At 38.9% G+C, this 7,944-nt stretch overlaps 1 non-coding gene across 1 annotated transcript; it reads left to right on the top strand.

Moving 5' to 3' along the window:
* The first annotated feature begins 3,991 nt into the window (after nucleotides 1-3,991).
* On the top strand, nucleotides 3,992-6,405 carry LOC109615639. The gene is made up of 3 exons (XR_004575596.1): nucleotides 3,992-4,075; nucleotides 6,192-6,245; nucleotides 6,325-6,405. It is a non-coding gene; the product is annotated as an uncharacterized LOC109615639 (transcript).
* The last annotated feature ends 1,539 nt before the right edge of the window (nucleotides 6,406-7,944 follow it).

Raw genomic sequence — 7,944 nt, forward strand, 5'->3', positions numbered from 1 at the left:
AAAGAATAATTTTCCTCACAAGTAACACTACAAATATTTCTCAGGTGGCTATACAGTATTTCTGTTATTTTCTCTTTACAGAAAACCCAGATATGGACAGAACACAAAGCTCTGCAACCTTATCATATATGTTTATATAAAGCAGATTATCTTCAATTTTCATTATTGTAGAACAGAAAAGGAAAGATAATGTCATTGATTAGACCAGCAGCTCAACCCAATGGTCATTTTGTCCACCAATTTGAGATAAAATAGCTAATACGTTTTATTACATTAAAATCATGTGATATTCATAATTCTAATCCCATGTTTGTTTACACATTCAATGATGGTTGAAAATCAGATGGCCTCGTTTAACAAACAAGTAGCCATTATACTTATAGCATATATATATATATATATATATATATATATATATATATATATATATATATATATATAATGGGTGATCACAAGGTTTTAATGTGTCACTAAACTTTATTAGTTGTTCCCAACCAGTCACTGTACCACAAACAGAATTTTGCTCTGATTGAAGGACCCCTGAAGTACCCCATCACGTTAGTATTACTAGTAAGCCTATGGTGTCATGAGTGTCAAGTACCCCCTGTGTACCCCTGGTTGGGAACGATTGCCGGAATATATATATGTAGTTTAAGAATGATGCTAATGCTAATATATGCCAATATACAGTAAGGCCGGCAAAAGCGTAGGTTTGTATTGTATATCGGGGGGGTCAAGGTGAATAGATCCCAGGATTTTCACTCTTTTCCAGGGGGGTCACATTGACCTGTCTGTAATATTGCAGTCATGACCCCCCCATCTAATTCTACTCCCCCGAGGGTCGGTTTCAATAAGGTATATCTGCAGACTCCAAATTGGGGGCGTTATTTAATATGGAGATTCCTGAATATTAAGTTACACCCACTGATGTTCGCCATTTGTCAGTTTAAATGGGGTTCCAGAATATTAAGTTATGCCCACTGATGTTCCCCATTGGTCAGTTTGGGGATATCCTGGTTTGACACACAGTTCGACGCTAGGTGTTATGTATGGGTATGACGTCATTATGTTGAGTGTGCTAATGGAGGAAGAAGAGTTGACAAACGTTACAACTTTATCTCAGAGTCCATGTGATTTAATTTTTAACACTAGGTCCAATACCATTTATTGTATTTTGTTTCAGGATTAAAATTGTTTGATAACACAACAGAAATATATTAATTTGAAGACTGAAGTGTCTCTAAAAATAGTTTTAAATGTTTTGGTTACAGTCAAGAATGAGACACTGCTGCTGCTGAGTGCAATTATAATACAGACACATACATACAGTTGCACAGTCATACTCACTATGCCTGCCATGGTTGGTTTTTGAGTAGCCATTGCTTGGTTATATGTGATACAGTAGAGGTTCATCATTACGAGGTTGATGGTTGAGAATGCTGCTTATTACAGTTACAATATAGGATTAACATTTATGTATTTTCCATAGATTCAACATATTACACAAATGTGAACATGCTGTGTAAGGTACATTGTGCGGTGGACCTGTGAGCAACAACTTCAGTGTCAGCTAAACTGTTCTGAAGGTCCTTTGCTGAGACCTGTGGGTTCTGCTGTGTAGATCTGACAAGTTTTCATACAAATCAGTGTAATGGTTTCTACTTCCTTTGACTTGCACTGTTCAATTTAACAGCATTGTTCTAGAAAGCTGATATTGGTAACTGGAAGTGTTGAATTTTCTATAGCCTGTTGCAGAAAGGTGGCAAGTTTCAATTTGCACCATGTAGAGGTCAGGTCAACATATGTTTACAGAAATATACATTTTTCCGGGGGGGCCTGGAACAAACAAATTTTTTATTCTAGAGTAATGACGTGGTTATGGACTTAAAACATTGTTGGGAAGAATATAAGGCTTACATGTCTTGGAATTGATTATCTGAGGAATAATTCAATAACATAAATTACAAGTAGAACAGATCCAAAACAGCACAACAGACATTATTGAAAGTCAATTAATGCAACCCAAAATCTTAAAGTTAATTGCATAAACTAAAAATACAAAATTAAATGATATTCCAGTTAGACAATTAAACATTTAATCACCCCATTAAATATTCAAAACATTACATTCAAGCACTGACAAAACTAAACTGTTTCTTTACGTACTGTTTATTCAGCTTTGCCCAGATTCTGTAGGCTTTGGTTTCATCCAATCATGTTGTATGGCCAGGTGAACACTTCCAAAACACTGTCCAGTTTACTCTTGCTAAACAACTGATGTTTCTTGTCTCTTTGTCTTGTCAAACTATATTGTGTTTTCTGGATCTGGCCATTTTTATTGTGTGGAAACCAGCATTGGCTGATGGTTTAAAGACAGGTAATGGGCATCCTCATCAATAAAAATTATTAACAGAGAAGCTCAAAATTATCACTAAGTCCTCTTTGGTCTATTTCGTCCATGAATGTTTCAGTGTCTTAAAAATGTTTTAAACAAAAACATGAATGGGGAGAGAGCTTCTTGTTATTCCTCTTGAAGCCTCTCTGAGCATCTGCACAGTACCCTGTATTTCCTCATCATTCAGGGGTGAGTCCTAGTACCCGGTCTCAGAAGAGGCCCATGTTGGCATTAACCCAGGCAACAGCATCCCCCAGGTCAACAATGCATCTTGGCAACTGAAATGAAAGACCAAAACAATCGGAGTAGAGGTGTAAAAAGGTGTAAAAAGTACAAAGTTAAAGTACTCAACTGGGTTCGACTGTGTTAACCACTTTAAGGAAGTATCTAATTAAGATCAAAGTAACCAGGTAAAGGGGGTTCAAAACTAACCAGTGATTAATACAATTAAAAGAGAAAGTGTAAATTATCAATTAAGGTCACTAGTTAGTTATGAACTCTGTTTAGGTAATTTAGCTCATCCTTAGCAACTTCCAAAAACTGGTGAACACAGCCAAATAGTGTATATGAAGCTAGAAAATAAATTGATCTTGCCTGCTTGCATATATTTACAGGTGCATCATGCATCTGCTAGTTATATGTACCCTAATTGTCGAGAGCTGGCTAATAAGTGGCCAGGATAACACGTATCTTTAGACGTAGCTATAAGGGTTGCCGTGTTTTGTGTGTTCTGTCACTGGCAAGCTATTCGAATTTCAGATTAAAAGAATTTAGTAGATAAGCGATCTTAGTGAACACGTTAATTATCCCTAAATATAGCTAGAGGTTGACATATGTAAGCACTTACCGAAGTCTTCGTCATTGACCCTGTAATTCTTCCTTCATAAACGCATGCACAAAAACAACTTAATAGTTATATTATATTGTTATATTAAGTTATGCCCCCAACTTGCGGTCTGCAAATTATGCCCTCCTCGCCAGTTTCGCAGACACGGACAAGCCTAGTCTAGGACAAAATAAATATAGTTAAATAGAAAACTCCATTGAGCTTGTTCTTTTAGGCTTTATATGCCTCTGCGAAACCCACCCGTAATGTTTTATGTCAATCACCTTTTTTGGTTTCGAACTGGCCATTTAATAACTCAAATACGATACAAAAATGACTTTGTATATCACCAAAAGTTGACTACTGTTATTTTTGTAGCGGATTACATTGAGTGCAGATGTTGAGTTTATCTTCAAAATCGGGAAAGAAAAGTCCGTTATGCTAACGCGATTGTGACGTCTAGATGCGGTGGATCATAAAGCTTCGAATCCAGCATTGTACCTTATTACTCGTTGTTGGCCCAAGAGGAGTTACACCTGTTATCTGCCATGGTATGTTTTTAATTTCGAAAAATCTGAATAGATTTAGCTAACTGTGTAGCATTTATAGACGTAGTCAAATGAAGCTGAACACTATTATTACAAGGTTGACGAAACGTTCATGCTAAATCCTAAATATTTTCCAGATGGCTAACAGGAGTAAGCTTCAATTCAAACCCCCGTTGACCATGATCATTCCATACGGGCTGAAGAGTTGGTTGGAAAGTATTTCCAGAGCTATTCTCATTGAGAGACCAAAACAGATACCGGAATTTATTGCCACTTATTGCGAAGAGCTGCTGAAATTTAGAGAATGTGAGTGGTGCTGATATTTAAAGCAGACAATACCAAATTAAATAACAAAAAACCTGCATACACGTATCCACTTTGAATTTCAAATACGCTAGTAGATGCAAGGATACACCAGAACATCAACATTTGTTTCAGCCATGTTTTGAAATTACAGTATAGGTAGTCCTAGTGTCTACATTTACTTGTTTTTCCAATATTGGAGCAAAACCAATTGGGGCTGTAATGGGGTATAACTCCTTGAACCAAGCCTAAAAGGTATTTCTGATGCCTTGTCAATAATTTGTCAATATTTACATGAAGCAGTTTTGACCTCTTTAACTTAACAAATATTTTATATAAATGTCATACCTTTTTATAAAGTATGTTTACAAACATGTAAAAGTAGAACATGTTTACAATAACAATAATTAAGAAGCCAAACTCTTTTTGCCAGCTACAAATACATTTTAGACAGTGGGCTGCTGTATCTTAATTAATATAGGCTAGGCCCTAGTCTAATTCAGGCATGATCCTTAGCCTCCAAGTTCATTCTAATATTGTAAAGGCTAGCTTTGTCCTCTTTACAGTGGCACAATACCTACAGGGTAGAGAACAAGTGTTTGATTTTGCAGGTTTTCCCACTTACAAAGCATGTAGAAGGCTGTAATGTTTTATTATAGGTACTCTTCAACTGTGAGTGATGGAATCTAAAACAAAAATCCAGAAAATCACATTGTATGACTTTTAAGTAATTAATTAGCATTTTATTGCATGACATGAGTATTTGATACATCAGAAAAGCAGAACTTAATATTTGGTACAGAAACCTTTGTTTGCAATTACAGAGATCTTATGTTTCCTGTAGTTCTTGACCAGGTCTGCACACACTGCAGCAGGGATTTTGGCCCACTCTTTCAGCTCCCTCCAAAGATTTTCTATTGGGTTCAGGTTTGGAGAATGGCTAGGCCACTCCAGGACCTTGAGATGCTTTTTACGGAGCCACTCCTTAGTTGCCCTGGCTGTGTGTTTCGGGTCGTTGTCATGCTGGAAGACCCAGCCACGACCCATCTTCAATTCTCTTACTGAGGGAAGGAGGTTGTTGGCCAAGATCTCGCTATACATGGCCCCATCCTTCCCTCAATACGGTGCAGTTGTCTTGTCCCCTTTGCAGAAAAGCATCCCCAAAGAATGATGTTTCCACCTCCATGCTTCACGGTTGGGATGGTGTTCTTGGGGTTGTACTCATCCTTCTTCTTCCTCCAAACACGACGAGTGGAGTTTAGACCAAAAAGCTCTATTTTTGTCTCATCAGACCACATGACCTTCTCCCATTCCTCCTCTGGATCATCCAGATGGTCATTGGCAAACTTGAGACGGGCCTGGACATGCGCTGGCTTGAGCAGGGGGACCTTGCTTGCACTGCAGGATTTTTATCCATGACGGCGTAGTGTGTTACTAATGGTTTTCTTTGAGACTGTGGTCCCAGCTCTCTTGAGGTCATTGACCAGGTCCTGCCGTGTGTTTCTGAGCTGATCCCTCACCTTCCTCATGATCATTGACGACCCACAAGGTGAGATATTGCATGGAGCCCCAGACCCGAGGGAGATTGACCGTCATCTTGAACTTCTTCCATTGTTTTTATAATTGCACCAACAGTTGTTGCCTTCTCACCAAGCTGCTTGCCTATTGTCCTGTAGCCCATCCCAGCCTTGTGCAGGTCTACAATTTTATCCCTGATGTCCTAAACAGCTCTCTGGCCTTGGCCATTGTGGAGAGGTTGGAGTCTGTTTGATTGTGTGGACAGGTGTCTTTTATACAGGTAACAAGTTCAAACAGGTACAGTTAATACAGGTAATGAGTGGAGAACAGGAGGGCTTCTTAAATAAAAACTAACAGGTCTGTGAGAGCCGGAATTCTTACAGGTTGGTAGGTGATCAAATACTTATGTCATGCAATAAAATGCAAATTAATTATTTAAAAATCATACAATGGGATTTTCTGGATTTTTGTTTTAGATTCCGTCTCTCACAGTTGAAGTGTACCTATGATAAAAATTACAGACCTCTACATGCTTTGTAAGTAGGAAAACCTGCAGTGTATCAAATACTTGTTCTCCCCACTGTATTTTCTTTTGCTGTAGGTGATCTTTTGATGGATACCAAGGATGTTACACATCGCTACCAAGACATCCGTGGTAAGGAATACAAATGTACTTAAAATTAATGCTCTTTAATTTTTCACACACATTTCCTAAATTGTTATGCATTCAATAGAGACAAAACACATCAAAGACTTGAAAGATGCCATAGACCTAATGTACAGGCAGCTAGGCCATCAGGATCAGCCTGGAGATCCTGAACAGATTTCTGTCCGACTTGCTGAGGAAAGCCTGTCAGTTAGCCAGAATACCAGCCCAAGGTCTACCCAGAAGTCCACTGTCACCACCTGGGAGCCCATGGGTTGGTCAGATGATAAGGTTCCTAGCAGTGTTCCTAGAGTAACCCACCATGGTGAGGGAATTAAAGGTCAGTCCAGCCCAGTCCACACTGGAGATCGACCTAGCTCAGCTGTGCAAGAGGAGGTCCAGGCTCATTCAGGTTCTGCCGTGCACTCAGTTGTGCTCCAGAGAGCTCCGCCAGGAACCAGTCTACTTGAGACCAACCGCTCTCATATCTTGATCAGCACCGCTTGTGCCCCAACCAACAATGCCAACACTTTCTACTCTGAGAACCTTCCAGAAAACATTGCCTTCCACTATGACAGCCATCCATCCTCAGGTGTATCTTCCAGGATTAGTTTGATCAGGACTCTGTCAATCCGTAAGGGGGAAACGATTGTGGTGAATGACCCAACAGAGGGGATGGCTGACAATGCAGTAGTGTTCCACAAAGTGCCCTCAGTGAAGAACCTGCCTCCTACTCAATCTTCCATGATGAGTGCCTCTTTAGCTCCTGAGGAGCAGGTTATGTCAAAGACCAGCAGCAAATTCTTAGAGGAGAATGTGGTGTCTGGCTCTCCGTCTTTTGTGGAGGAAGCTTCAGCTTTGACTTTGCAGCAGGCAGAAAGTGAATGTATAAAATCTGCCAATGAACTGAAAGCAAACAAATCCTGCTCAGAGATAGTGGGAGTGAGCATGGCACAGAATGTGAACTCAGTCAGGACACCGATTATAGAGGAGAGTGTGGGGAAAACATCAGAGAATCGAGAGAAACACACATGTCCCACAGTCTCGCCAAGAGATGTACCCAGATTATCTTCACAGACACCTCATCTGTCAGGTATGATATTAATCTGTACTCAAAAATGAATTGCCAGTTTTGTAAAAACTGTTTAAGTGTAATATAAGACAGGATAAATACGAATGTTTATTGAAAGAGAAGATGCATACTAGTATTTATTGTAACATACAACCCTGTTTCCAAAAAAGTTGGGACGCTGCGTTAAATGCAAATAAAAACAGAATGCAATGATGTGCAAATCATTTTCCCCTATATTTAATTGAAAATAGCAAAAAGACAACATATCAAATGTTGAAACAGAAATTTGATTGTTTTTGGGAAAATATATTTTATATATTTTTCAAGAAACAATAACTTGTATTTAACTATAATATATTCGAAAATAAATGTGTTTCATTGTGTCCAGTGATGTTTGAAGAGGAGGACTGGCCTGTCATCACTATTCTCTCTGAATGGCCTTCAAAGATTTGGAGACCGTCTAACTAACAATTAAAGATACTCTGAACTTGGCCCATCCGATCATGTGCTTGTGTCTCAGTTTCAAAGTGCTCTCTCTCATGAAAATCTCTCTTGTTCTCCAGCTGTGGAGGAATTATCTACTGTCTCAGCAAGATGCTCAGAAGCTGATATTACAAAAAGAGTCTACACTGGAAC

The sequence above is a fragment of the Esox lucius genome, chromosome 3 (genome assembly GCF_011004845.1).
Source record: "Esox lucius isolate fEsoLuc1 chromosome 3, fEsoLuc1.pri, whole genome shotgun sequence".
Taxonomy (NCBI): Eukaryota; Metazoa; Chordata; class Actinopteri; order Esociformes; family Esocidae; genus Esox; species Esox lucius.